Consider the following 14,057-nt stretch of genomic DNA (forward strand, 5'->3'; position numbering starts at 1 on the left):
ACAGTGAGAACATAAGACAGCCTCTTTGCTTCTGATGCTTGGTTCTCAAAACTCTGCTGACAACAAAGACATGGCTTCAAAAAGCTATTCAAGACCAGCAGTCAATACTGAAATACAGGTTGTTCAGTGTAGATGTTTTTTGGAAGGAGTTTATTATTATTTTTTTTAAGAAGTTTGAGAACCACTGAGGTCATAGTGGAAGTATGCGTACCAAAAAAACCCAACACAAACAAAATCCAGACTTGTCTCCTTATCAAATTTCATAACTTTGCTCCAACAAACCCAGCTCTGCTCTACAGGCACCTGTCTCAGTAAGAGCCTGACTTCACCCTACATTTCACATTTGAAGGTCTTGAAAACACCTGAAGTCTCCATATGGCACATTGAAAGCCTACCTGATGCCAAGACCACAGCACATTCTACACAGCTAAACAGATTTGAATGCATTTAAGCCTTCTTAATTTCTAGTGCAGTTACAAACTCGGGCTAGTTAGCTGCTAAGATTTGTTACCTCACTTTAGCAAATCTTTTAATGTATGACACTATCAATCAATTAAAAGGAGACAGCGATGACTTGTTCTTTTGAGCAGACCAAGTAATTGTCCCTTCTGACTTCACCTATTTAATTTGCTCCAAATAATATACAATTGGCAAGGCACAAACATGTCAAACAGTATATATAAAAAAAATATTTTTTTCACTGAAGTTCATTTCAACACATCCTGTCAATTTAAGACATGAAGGCAAAATGTTATTTTGATGGAGAATGTCATAGTAAATTAACATTAACAAATTTTACAGCCTTCCTGAGAACCTGCTCTACTCTAAAGGTAACCAATTTAAAATGTTAAAAGACAGCTACTTTCTCTCTCCCCTTCTGATCTTTGCACTAGGTCTTTAATCTGCTGGGATTATTTTCCACTACTGTATGACTAGTTAACCACTCCTCTTTGACAAAACCTATGTGAGTTACACTGCATTTCCCATACCGCAAAGCTCAACTGGGTATCTTGTCAGATAACCTAATAGCAGTAGATAAAAGAAAAATTTTCAAGCACACAAGACTTTCCAGACTGAAGACATGAGCAATGAACTCCATCCACAGATGAAGAACCTTACAATTTTTGATAGGTGTAACACTGCTTTATCTAAAACAATGCTGTACATTTCCAATTTCAGTGTTACTACATGACTACAAAGTTATTTCAAGAGTTTTCCCTTGTGGTGGGTTGACCCTGGCTGGACGTCAGATGCCCACCAAAGCTGCTCTATCACTCCCCTCCTCAGTGGGACAGGGGAGAGAAAATGTAACGAAACGCTCATGGGCTGAGGTAAGGGCAAGGAGAGATCATTCAGTGATTACCGTCATGGACAAAACAGACACAACTAGGGAAAATTAATTTAATTTATTACCAATCAAAATCAGAGTAGGGTAATGAGAAATGAAACCATATCCTAAAACACCTTCCCCCCAACCCTCCCTTCCTCGCAGGCTCAACTTCACTCCCCATTTTCTCTACCTCCTCCCCCCGAGCAGCGCAGGGGGACGGGGAATGGGGGTTATGGTCAGTTCATCACATTTTGACTCTGCCGCTCCTTCCATCTCAGGGGGAGGACTCCTCACACTCTGCCCTGCTCCAGCGTGGGGTCCCTCCCACGGGAGACAGTCCTCCACGGCCTTCTCCAGCGTGAGTCCTTCCCACAGGCTGCAGTTCTTCACAAACTGCTCCAGCCTGGGTCCCTCCCATGGGGTGCCATCCTTCAGGAACAGGCTGCTCCAGCGTGGGTCCCCCACGGGGTCACAAGTCCTGCCAGCAGCCCTGCTCCAGCCTGGGCTCCTCTCTCCATGGGGCCACAGGTCCTGCCAGGAGCCTGTTCCAGCGTGGGCTTCCCACAGGGTCACAGCCTCCTTCGGGCATCCCCCTGCTCTAGCGTGGAGTCCTCCCCAGGCTGCAGGTGGTCTGCTCCAGCGTGGAGCTCCATGGGCTGCAGGGGCACAGCCGGCCTCACCATGGGCTTCCCCAGGGGCTGCCGGGGAATCTCTGCTCCGGCGCCTGGAGCCCCTCCTGCCCCTCCTTCTGCACCGGCCTGGGGGTCTGCAGGGCTGTTCCTCTCACGTGTTCTCACTCCTCTCTCCAGCCACAATTGTGCAGGTTTTTTCCCTCTTCTTAATTCTGCTCTCCCAGAGGCGCTGCCACCGTCGCTGATGGGCTCGGCCTTGGCCAGCGATGGGTCCATCTTGTAGCCAGCTGGCATTGGCTCTGTCAGACACAGGGGAACCTTCTAGCAGCTTCTCACAGAAGCCACCCCTGCACCTCACCCGCTACCAAAACCTTGCCACGCAAACCCAATACATCCCTAAAAGGTTTTGAGTGACAAATCTGACACTGGCAGGTTAGTTTCCTTAATAAATCCTAAAGTCTCTCCAGGTTTCGTAATCAATAAAGGTTAACAAAGATCCCTAAATCAAAAACCAACCAAACAGAAAACACCTCTTGCCTTCTATATAATATGTACTGTTTCTCCTGAAACACACAACCTTTTCCTCTCCTCTACGAATATTAACTACTGGCCTTAGATGCTGCCATTTGCTGGAGTACTTATCACCATTCAGTTGCAACATTTTTACATTAGCAACAGCAGCTATTTTTGTTTATGTTTACATCTAAATGAGTGAAATAAAATACAAACCTGAAAGTTCCGGAGTTTATATGTGGACTACTGTTTCTTAGCTTTAACTGTGCATACAAAGCTGTTTTAACTACTTTTTTCTATGTTCCGCAGAAAATAAATGCCCAACCTAGGCATAAGCACCACCTTCTTCTTCTCTAAAAATGGATTCCTTAACAACCCTAGCCACTTTCCTAGTTTCCCAATAAAAATTCAAGTTGCCACAGGAAGGGAAAAAAGGTCTATAGTGGGAAAAAAGTATTTGAGGAATAAATATTTATATACAGTACTATAAATGGAGATGTCAGTAAAGTAACTCAGTGTTATCAAAACAGATACCCAATTAATTTTAGCACCCTCTAAGACATACTGCACACTTTCCAAAAGTGTAGTCACTCTGCAATATTGTGACTGAACTTTCACACTAACCACACTCAAACGTCATCCTTGCACAACATTTGTCTGAACACAGGGGTGAAAGGCATGTGCAGAGTTTCTTCTGGAAAAATCCTTGCTAATGAAAGGCTGATCTAGGAGACTTCAGTCATTTCATTGCAAGCAGTGGCACAAAGAAACAGTGTCCTTCACTCACCCTTCCTGTACTGCATCAATAAGAGAGCCAAGGTTATTGTTTACTTCTCCTGATAATCATGTAGAGGCCTGGACCCAACTGTATTACATACTATGCAAGGACTGCACCTCAACTGAAAGTTTGTAAGTGCAACATAGTAGCAAATGTACAAGATGGAGTCCAAAGTAATGAAGTTATTTTAATCTGTATGCAAATAAGCTGTCTCAATATATTAGCTCTCAAGCTATTGTTTAGATTCTGAATGCAACATGGCAGCAGCAGTTCTAAGGAGTATGTGTCACGTATCAACATCTAGATTTTAAGTTAATTGCAATTAAAAGTCTTATGAGTATGAAAGTCATAAGCTTAAACTTGGTAGATAGTTGCTTTTAGAAACACTGCATGTCAGTGCTTTTAACTGTCTTTTCATTTCTGCTGCACGATTCAGTGATAAACAACTATACACCATATAGGTTTATTTCTACTGTAGAACTAACCAGCAGAGGGAGTTTCTGTCAAGAATACCTCTTCTAACTGCTTTGACATCTTTGAAATTATCCAACAATATCACTATACAAACAGGAACAGAAACAAAGATGATTGTTTGAATTTCAGGGATGCTAAAAATAAGCAAGAAAGGATGACTTGTAGAGAAGGAAACTGAACTGGCCACATAGTGTGATAAAAGAAATTTAAGTCAGAGCTGTCACTATCAGGGGAAAAAATCTAGATCTGCTCACAAAAAAAGCCACATGCTTTCAGAGACAGACGCCCTTCAAAAATTCTATGCTAAGCTGCTGCCTATGCATTCAACTTCTCACTAGTCTGCTTTCTAAAGAATAGTGTGCAGGCTGATTCTCAGCGATGCATACAGGCAAACATGAATCCCTGTCTTAAATAAAAATACATTTAAAAAAAAAAGACAGTGTTTACAAAATGTTTTGTTAAATGATTTGAGGTAAAGTTTTACAGAGCTATGAAGTTTTACAGCTATACAAATCCATGCTGGAGAGGACAATAGCCTAACACAACACCCTACCGGGAAAACAGTACCAATTGTAATAGCAACAAAAAACTATAGTTAATGCCTCAAAGATTATCCACTTATTTGTAAAGGCTATTTGAACACAATTGCATGTTTGTTTGTTTCACTCTTTCCTCAGGCTCCAATGCTGCAGTTTATTCTAGCTGGGCAGACTTACTCCTGCACAGAAAGAAACTGCAGTGTCAGGCCTTCATTTCTCCTAATTGTCTATGGGAATTATAAACAGCAGTGAGAACAGAAAAGCTGGGATATCTGGCTTTAGAACATGAAACGGCTGGCACACTTGATCCTTTTTTTAATTTTATGTACACCTCAACCAAGAAAGAGTCAAATCCTACACATAACACTAATGTTCCCCATGTTTTCTCCAGTTTCTGTTTGGTTTTTTTTATCTCATATTATAGTACTGAAAAAGAACAGGGAAACAATACATACTATTGACATTAATCAGATGCATGAACTAAGTGATTCTATTGCAGCTTTCTCCCTGCCACTAAAAAGATATTGCACTCCTTGAAATCACGTGCCTTAACTTACTTTCCTTAGACCTTACATATGGCAGGAGTTCTATGACAAAATCTGTGTATTCAAACCTCTGCATGACTTATTTTTGGATGCCTTCTATGAGCAATACAGGGAAAGAAAAACCTGCTGATCTAAGAACTGACAACCAGACCTCCTATTTGCTTAGAATAACCAGCTGAAGGAGATACAAGCAAGCAAAAACACCATGTACATGAATACTATTGAACAGAAGACTTTTAGCCATAGGAAAAATTCCTTAGTAGAATAACAGTCATCCGCTCACCATAACAAAATTACAATCACAGTATGCCTTCTTTTTCTTTTTTTTTTAAGCTGAGCCATTACTGCAACTTACTGAAGCTATGCACTCTGGACAAGACATCTTCAAAAGCAATACCTATATTTCAATCTGATGCATACAGAGATAAGCATTCAAAAGACAACATTCATATTAAGGCTCTAAAGAATTACATCTTCCAAACACTGTATTTCCTAAAAAACTTTGTGCTCCAAACACATTTCCATTTATGATGTTTAATATCTTTTTCTCATAACCTCACCCCTAGTTTAAATGACTAAAGACCATTTTACCTTCTGTCAGTAGATGACAATGTGCTTTCCAAAAGAGATCACTTAAACTGTCTGAAGTAGAACTCTGAAAGTTCCTTTAAAAAAAGTAAATATCCCTTTAATATTTAATTCAGAAGGACTGTATTAAAAACTGAAGAAACGCTAATTATTTATGTAAAGCCCAGTGAGGGAAAAAAAGTATTGTTGAGAGCCCTGCTTTTCCAGTAAGCTAGATCTCATCCTTCAGGAAGCAGACAACAAAAGGAAGGATTAACTGAAAAACCAGGAATCAGGAAAAAAAACCACAACCGTAAGAACACACTGTGAGCTACGCCAAGCAGGAAGAGAGACTTTCAAAGAGCCGTGTGGGAGAAATTCACAGGCGGACCAACAGAAACCTTCGCCAAGTCACTCGGAAGAGGACCCCTAACTAAGCCCCATTTACGTGAGAAGGACCCTTTACTCCTCCGGATGGTCAGCAGCAGCCTTACAGACCCTCACCAGGGTCTCCGCGGTCACCTCCGCCCAGCCGCTCCCCACCGCCGACGGCCCCCACCCCCGCCAAACCGCAAGCCCTCACAGCTCCCTAATGGAAAAGCCAGGGGCGGGAGGAGCCCGCAGCCCCACGCAGGGGATACCGAGCCCGGCGACGGCGGAGCGCCGACCCGGCCACACACACGCTACGGTGCCAAGCGCTTCTCACCCGGCCCCTGCGACATCATCCCCCGGCAGGCTCCCTGCGGCCCCTCCGCCCCGATGGGCTGGGCGCTCCCGCTGCCTCCAAGATGCCCTCGCGCCGCGAGCGACCCTCTCCAGAGCCACTGCCGTTAACGGCGGTTGGGACCGTTAAACGAGCGCCCGGCGCCTGCTCCGCCGGCGCGCGCCGCACGTCAAAGGGCCGAAAGGGTGTGCAACGCGCGCCGGCACCGCGCACGTGACAGCAGCGGGCCGGGGAGGAGGCGGGGAAGAGGCGGGGTCGGGGGGGGCGGTGAGGCAAGCACGTCACATGACGCCAATGCTCGCGGGGGGGGGCCCTCCCGGTTGACCGTTCGCGCGCGCCGCCACGTGACCGACGGTAGGTGGCTCTTCCCCCCCCTTCCTCGCCGCCCATTGGGCGCTGTAAGCGTCGCCACGTGACTTTCCCTCCGCCCACACGGTGTCTCCTCACACGCGGGGACGCCGCTGGGGCGGCCCTGGGCTGTGTTGGGAGCGCGTGGCGCCTGGTGCCCGGGCCTGCCCGAGAGCGCACAGGGCCCTCCTAACCCCTCAGCTGCGGCTCCTGTTCCGGCACAGCCACTCCTGGCCAGCCGGGCCCTCGGATGGGCCTAGGGGCTCGTCCCGCCGCGGGCTCCCGTGAGGCCTCGGAGCGGGGCTCCGTGGCCGAGCGGGCCCAGCGAGCAGCTGCGAGGTCTGGTTTCGCGCGGAGTGGTCGCGGCAGGGGCGGATAGCACCTTTGTGTCCCCGCATCCTCACTGGCGTGAAGCCGAGGGGAAGACGAGGTGGGGTTGCAACCAGCCCCGGCTGGGGACCAGCCCCAGCTTCCCGCCCTGGCTGCAGTCAAGCAGAATCCGGCAGGCTGTGGCAGGATCTGTGCTGGTTATACGCCAGGCTATTGCCTGTAACGTCTGAAAGCAGCTGGTCCCTAGAGATAGTGTTAACGGGCTTCTCACAGAGTCGCATAAAGGCTTCTCTCCTTTCAAAGGTTTTTGTGCAGTTTGTAAGTACCGGTTAGAACTTATCATTGACATAATCCTGTCTCTTTACAGCTTGCTCTGTGTCTATACCCGCAGATCAAGTAGGAGGCAGAGCTGTGGGGGAAGATCCGGGAAAGGGCACATCAGAGACCAGCTCTCCCAAGAGAGCTCTTTTGTTACACAAAGTTGTCACCAGGAAATGGCTTCTGCCTTTCCTAAATTTACTTATTTTCCTGACAGTGTGCAAGGGTCAGAAGGCAGCTGGGGTTTGCAGTAAGTGGGGAGCTGATCAATCTGAAATCTAAAGCAGTAGGGTAGAGCCCACGAGAAGTATCAATCTGTCTTTGAGGGTGGTCAGTTTAGGAGAAAGATGTTTAAAGAAGAAATTATAATTTTAAAAAGGGAAAACAAAAGAAAAATCAATTTCAGTACCCAGGGAATCAAATGTGGATGGGTTGCTCTGAGAGGGAGTCAGTGATGCTAAAGAAATTCTGGCCTGGAATATGTGGTGGGGAAAGCACAGCAGTAGGTCCAGGGTAAAAAGAGATTTTTCCCTGCCAAGTTTCTGCTTACTGCCCTGTTGAGTGACTAGCTGGCATCAGGAGGGCACTGCTGAATAGATTGTGCATATTCCAGAGCAACAAAAAGAGAAGGCATAAATGAGAAGGTATGTGGAAAAGTGTCATCAGAGCCTCCGTGGGAAGCCCTAAAAGAGCCGGAAAGGGAGCATACACAACACTTATTTTCTGCTGGTGTTCGTGGCTCCGCAGAGGAATCATCTGTCAAGAACAACTGCCTTTCCTGACACTGCTAGGAAATGGTGCAAAGGTGGGGCTGTGTAAACAGAACCTTGATCCTTTTTTGTACTGTAGAAAAGACTTGCTTAGTTATACAGAAACTCAGTTGTTTTAAAAAGTACTGGAACATAAGCCCCCAAGTTTTTTATTCATGTGGGTTTAAGTTTCTTGTTACTTGTTAGTGATCACAAATTAGTTTTTACGATGTACAGCAAGTCCTGAAACAGTAGTTGCAGGCACTTCATACTGTTTGAGCTTTACAATAAGCTGAAACCACTAAAAAAGTCCTCTGTATGGAGCAGAAGTAATTTTATAATCTCACGAATATCTAGTTTCAGTTCCTGTTTTTGTAAAAGCAATAACAAAAAGCAACCTTCCCCTATTATTTTTCTTCTAGAAGGAAAAGGGATATGAAACCTTCTATCCATCCTGGAAAAGTTATGACAGACTGCAAATGTTATGAAAGCATTACATAGGTCAACCAGGCAAAGCAATGATATTCAGAGACAAGTTGTGTAGAATAAAATGAATTATTGCTTAAGACAGTATATAGATAACGTGTAACTTGTTGACGACTTTGCTGGGTTAGCTCAGATGCCAATCCCTCTCTCTTACACTGAGAGTCTCATCTTACATCTCTTTTGACATCCATAGCAGGTGACCATGAAGTGCTTTTCTCAAGTAACCAAACAGTGATTATCTGAGATTTGAAATGGACAATAGCATGGCATGGGATTACACCCCGAGCTCTAATGTAACCTGAATCAGCAGTTTCATTCTTAGGTATACATTGTCGAAACTGGAGATTACAAAGGTGTGGACAGTCAGACGAATCTAAGTTTAGGAGAATTTATAAACTTGTCAGTTGTAGATTAAAAGGTCTGTCCTGTATCTGCAGCTCTATAAGTGACCATAGTGAAGAGTCATGATGGCAACTGTCAGTGACCTGTTAAAGGATATTAAAAGAAGAAAATTCTTTGAAGCATTTTCCTCCTCATTCAGCGTTGTTTTTTCCATCAGTCAGTTAAATGTTTTCATTCAGAGTGCAGAGTACTAGAATACAATGCCAGCTAAATCTGATATAAAAACAATCTGGAGCTAAATGTCACCTGCACATAACCAGCATCTTATTCCAAATGTGTTCTGCAGTCCTCACCATTGGCTTTCTATGGATGTGAAAAAAAACAGATACATAAAATATACGTACAGCTGTTGTTCAGCAAAACCTGTTTCAAAGTGATCCTGCTGCAAAAGGGTGCCAAAGGCCTGAGGGCTCTACAGAAGGAAGTCGTCCCCTCTAATCAAAGTAGGAGCTCTGACATTTGCGGTTTGGCAGGAGCCATTTGATTCCTCTGGAGATAGGCTCTCCATTGAGAAACGTGTGGGAGAACAGTGACACTCCGTGGCTAGACAGATAAAATGCAATTTCTGAATTTTCACAGGTTTTCTTTGCTTTCATCGGTTTTACCAGAGAAAAAGGTAGTAAAGAACAGTTTGTAGCTTTCATTCTTGTTGATAATTTCTGGTACCTTTTCATTACATTTCCTTTATTGTTATAAAATGTCCTAAACATGTAAGCTAAGATGAAAACTAAAACCCAATGATCAAACAAAACCTTGCACCCAAAAACCCTAAATCTGAGGAGCACCGAGACTGACACTCCGCTAGTCCTCTGGGACTTTGCAAGCTGTACAAAGCGCATTTTCAGGTCCATGCTTACATTGTCGTTTTAATCACGTTTCTTCCTGTGGAACTGAAATGAAGGACAGGCCCCTTAAGGGGAACTGGATTTGTACATTGTAAAGCAGAATTTCCTCTGGACTAATCTGGAGAGCTGAGCTTTGTCTGCATACCTCGAAGCTGTAATTTTACTGCCGATTTCAAGATAGTCCGAGCTATATTTTAACTAGTTTCTAAGGTGAAAACAGCATGTATGCAGTATCTAGCATAGACAAATGTATGACTGACTTAAACTGGGATAGAGGCCAGCTGTGAGAGGAAGAGGTAACAGATAGTTGCAGAAAAGAGAGTGATGGTGTTAGGGTAGGTAAGGAAGCCTAAGCAGCTCAGTTCTGAATTGAATTCTGAGATGTTAGGAGTCAAGGAGGAAAATATCTGTGAATTTAAGACATAAGAAGAAGGGCCTGGAGTGAGAGTTCCAGTGGTATACACAGAAGAGTACAGAACATTGCCAATTTACCTGGGAAAAACCAAAACAATTTGGGTAGCGCTTGAATAAATGAGTCTACAGAGAAGACCTCCACCCTGGTAAAATTCTAAACAGCTCTGGAAATTGTAAATTCAGAGATTGGAGTAACAATATTTATGAAAAATATTTTACAGTCGTATACAGAAGATGTAGTAGTTCAAACAGAAACCAAAGCACGGTAAGTACTTTTCCTTTCCTCATCAGCTGTTGCAACACCTGCCAGCTGAGGGATGAGAACATGAAGGAGAAGTCTTTGCTCTGTGCCATATTTCTCCACATCTACCTCACTGTCAGGGTGCAATGAGGGCTCCCAAAGAGGCATCATGGCAGGGTCTGACAGCCAGGACCTGTCCCACTGTCCCCAGCCAGAGAGGAGACAGGCTGGGGGGCATGCAGTGACAGCCCCAGCCCTGGGCATCAGGCACCCTCCTGAGAAAGGGGTTGGGCTGAGGCTCTTGGGGCCCTGACATCTTCTCAACAACTTTCTGTTCCAGCTATCTGAGGCATACAGAAATTGAACAACAGGGCAATGTTTGCTAAACAACACCAAAAATAGCATCAAACCTTTCCCCAGATACCCTGGAGCATATACCATGTCTTTTCAGGAGGGCTGAAGACAAATCAATGCCATGTCATTGCTGACACTGTTTCAGGCAGTGCTGGTCAGTCACAATGAGAAGAACATCGCTCATGGAAGTTCAAATGGAGACTCTGTTTGGATGTGTCCTGGGCACTCTTGACATTTCCAGGTATGAGGACCAGCTCATTGTGTCCATTCAACCTGGTGTGAACACTGAGCCCAACAACAGAAGGAGCTGAGCTTCTGTCATGCCACTGAACTCATCACAAGCAGGAGGCTGCTGGAGGCCATAGCCACATGTAGCGAAGGTATTTGACTGTGTTTTCCCATCCTGTAGTTTTCAAATCCAAACCTGTGACATGGGGTAAAACTTGTGTAGTTGTTCTGCAAGGCAAAGCTCAGAAGTAAGCTTTTCTCCTGAGACTTTAACCATGGCCAGTTCAGTGCTCCTGGCAAAACACCTTTGGACAACTGATACGCATACAAGCTATATTTTTTCTTTGCAGTTTGTCTGTCTCACTGACAGCAGGGTGCTCTAAAATGGAAAGCAAACAAACATCCAGCCCCTTTCATGGTATCCAACTGTGTTGACCAGGAAGCAGGACCTCATACCTGTGGGCATGTTTGTGTCCTAGTGGCCTAGAAGCATTTTCCTTCATCAAAAGTTTGTCCCAAGAACAGGGGCAAAACAGAGACTACGAGATGACCTGGGCTGAGAGAACAATGTCCGATTTCCAACTCTACCAGGAGGTACCAGCATCTCTCTCAGAGTGCTTGATGGGCAGCTGAATGGCAGGTGCTTAACATCTGCTGTGCGTTTTGTTATGTGAATCTTTTCACTCTGAACTTTTGGGAGTTGGTCAACAACTTCGACCAATCATATGTTGGCAAGAGACATCACCACAGGCAGGCTTTTCTAAGGCACATCAAAGCCTGTATGGTGTAGCTTTCAGAGTACGCTAAGCCAGCTTTCAAGCCTCTGGAACTTCATCTCTGGAGGAATTAGCTTGCCTTCAGCTGCCAGCTCTCACAGCTACTCATTGACACTGATGGGACAGGCAGCTTCCAGGACACATACCAAGTGAACCAGGATTAGTCCATTAGCAGGAGAGCACTGGGTGAGTTTCCTGGGGGCACACCAGAAATCTGTGGCAGAACAAGAGGCATGGATCAGGATGCAGAAAAGAAAAAGGCCAAACTTCTCTAAGCCCGAACCATCACATTTGGCTTTACCGTGGCTTTAGCTTGGGGTCCTGGGTAGGTCAAATCCAGTGGTCCTCTGCAGATCCACAAGGAGCTTGCACAGCCCAAACTTGGAAGAAGTCCCCTTCAAGGTGCCTGCCAGCAGGTAGACAGGTGAGCTCTCCAGGTCAACACATCCACTTGTGTCCAGGGCCTCCTTCAGCTCCCAGTGGGCTTTCTCACCAGCTGCTAGTCTGAACATGCCCTCCATGTATGATATAGTGAGGAGATACTGCAGGAAATATGGGCAAGGCTGGGTGAAAGGTGGCTTTGGTTGCTTTCCTCAGACACAAGCAAGTCTGGAGGGGGAGGCACGCTTTGCCTTTGCTGGACTGAGATCTACTTGTCACTCCAAGCAGATGCCATTAGGACAAACACTCACAGTAAGGACCAGATCTACTGTTATTCCAGGCTTAGGGTTGTGTCCCCCAGAGCTGCCTTCCAAAGAGGTGACATGGGTTGGACCAAAACCCCACCGCAGCACTTTCCACCACTGGGCAGGGACATGCCCTCTAGGCTGTGCCAGTCGGAGGGGTGTGCTGAGGGTAAAGCACTTGTTTCCTGAGCTCCACAGCATCACTACTGGCGACGGTGCCTAGGGACCCTGCGGGGACACCCCCAGGAAAGCTGGTTAGGGCCTATGAGGCCCCTCAGTGCCTTGATACTCGCATGGATAATTGTGAATATTATTTGGGTATTATCATATTATCTACAATAATATTGTGAATATTATTTGGGTATTATCATATTATCTACAAAGAAATTCAGTTTTACATGAAAAACTGTTTATGATGAAAAACCATTTATAGTTTTAGTGAAGACAATCCTTTGGTTTCAGTGGCAAGGGGAGCTAAGCTTTCACATGCCTCTAATTACCTCTTTGATGCAAAGGTCACTGCATGTCTAACGGAAGAGACGGAGCAGCAGCTGCGCAGTGCCTGTAAGGCCATTAGTGGGAAGTCTGTTGTGCTAATAAAAAGGAAGCATCAGTACACAGTTTTCCTGGAAGTTTCTGCCTTGATTTAGGGGTGTGTAATAAGGGGCACTGCCTTCTCAAGAACTGTTTCTGATGGACTCAGCCACATCTTTGCTACATAATTAACACTGATTTCCAGTGAATTGGTTAAAATTAGACCTACCTACTTCAGAGTTCATCCTGTTTTGGTATACGGCATCACAGCCATGAAGACTACCTTGACAGCCATGCTAAGAGTGTCATGGTCTAACCCTGAGATGAAGTGGTCTTCCTAGGGAACTATCAACTCTTGGCTTGTTCTCCAAAGCCTACATCTCATGTCATAGAATCACAGGACTGTAAAGTGGTTTGGGTTGGAAGAGACCTTTAAAGATCATCTAGTCTAACCCCCCTGCCATGGGCAGGGGCATCTTTCACTAGATCAAGTTGCTCAAAGTTCCATCCAACCTGACTTTGAACACTTCCAAAATGGGGTGTCCACAACTTCTCTGGGCAACCTGTGCCAGTGTCTCACCACACTTACCGTGAAAAATGTCTTCCTTATACCCAGTATAAACTTCTTGCAGTTTAAAGTCTCTTTCTTCCTCCTGTTTGCACCCCATGGAGTGAGGGCAAAGTGCTTTGACAGTGAATATGGTGATCAGGATAAAATTCCAGTTACTGGAATATTTAGGGCATGGGGAGGAGGGGGGATTCTTTCCTATAGTACTAGTCCTGATTATTGCTCTTTGTGATAAATATCTAGGAAATGGGGAAGTGCAAGCTTAAAAAACAGTAAACAAATAAATTGACTGAAATTCTATGAAATTACAAATGGAATTAACAACCACTGGCTTTGCTCCTGTGAATTCAGAGACATGAAACACAAGGCAAGAACATTTGTTCTGCCCACGTAAGACATAGCTGGGGTAGGGGTTGTCCTTGTCTTTGAACACAGTTTCTGAATTATTTAGCGTATGGCCTTTCTGCTCCAGCAATAGACTCACTCAGCTCATCTCGTCTGCTTTTACTTTCTTTTCTTTCATTCTTTCTTTAACAGACTTGCAATTGCTCCTATGTATTATTTATTGGAAATACTATGCTTTTATAGCATAGCTGTGGATGGAACAGACTCTGTAGGCACAGTTTTCACCCCATATTTGGGATAATTGGCAAGAAGAAAGAAAATAGGCTGCAGT

The sequence above is a fragment of the Phaethon aethereus genome (genome assembly GCF_964289735.1).
Source record: "Phaethon aethereus genome assembly, chromosome: 1".
Lineage (NCBI taxonomy): Eukaryota > Metazoa > Chordata > Aves > Phaethontiformes > Phaethontidae > Phaethon > Phaethon aethereus.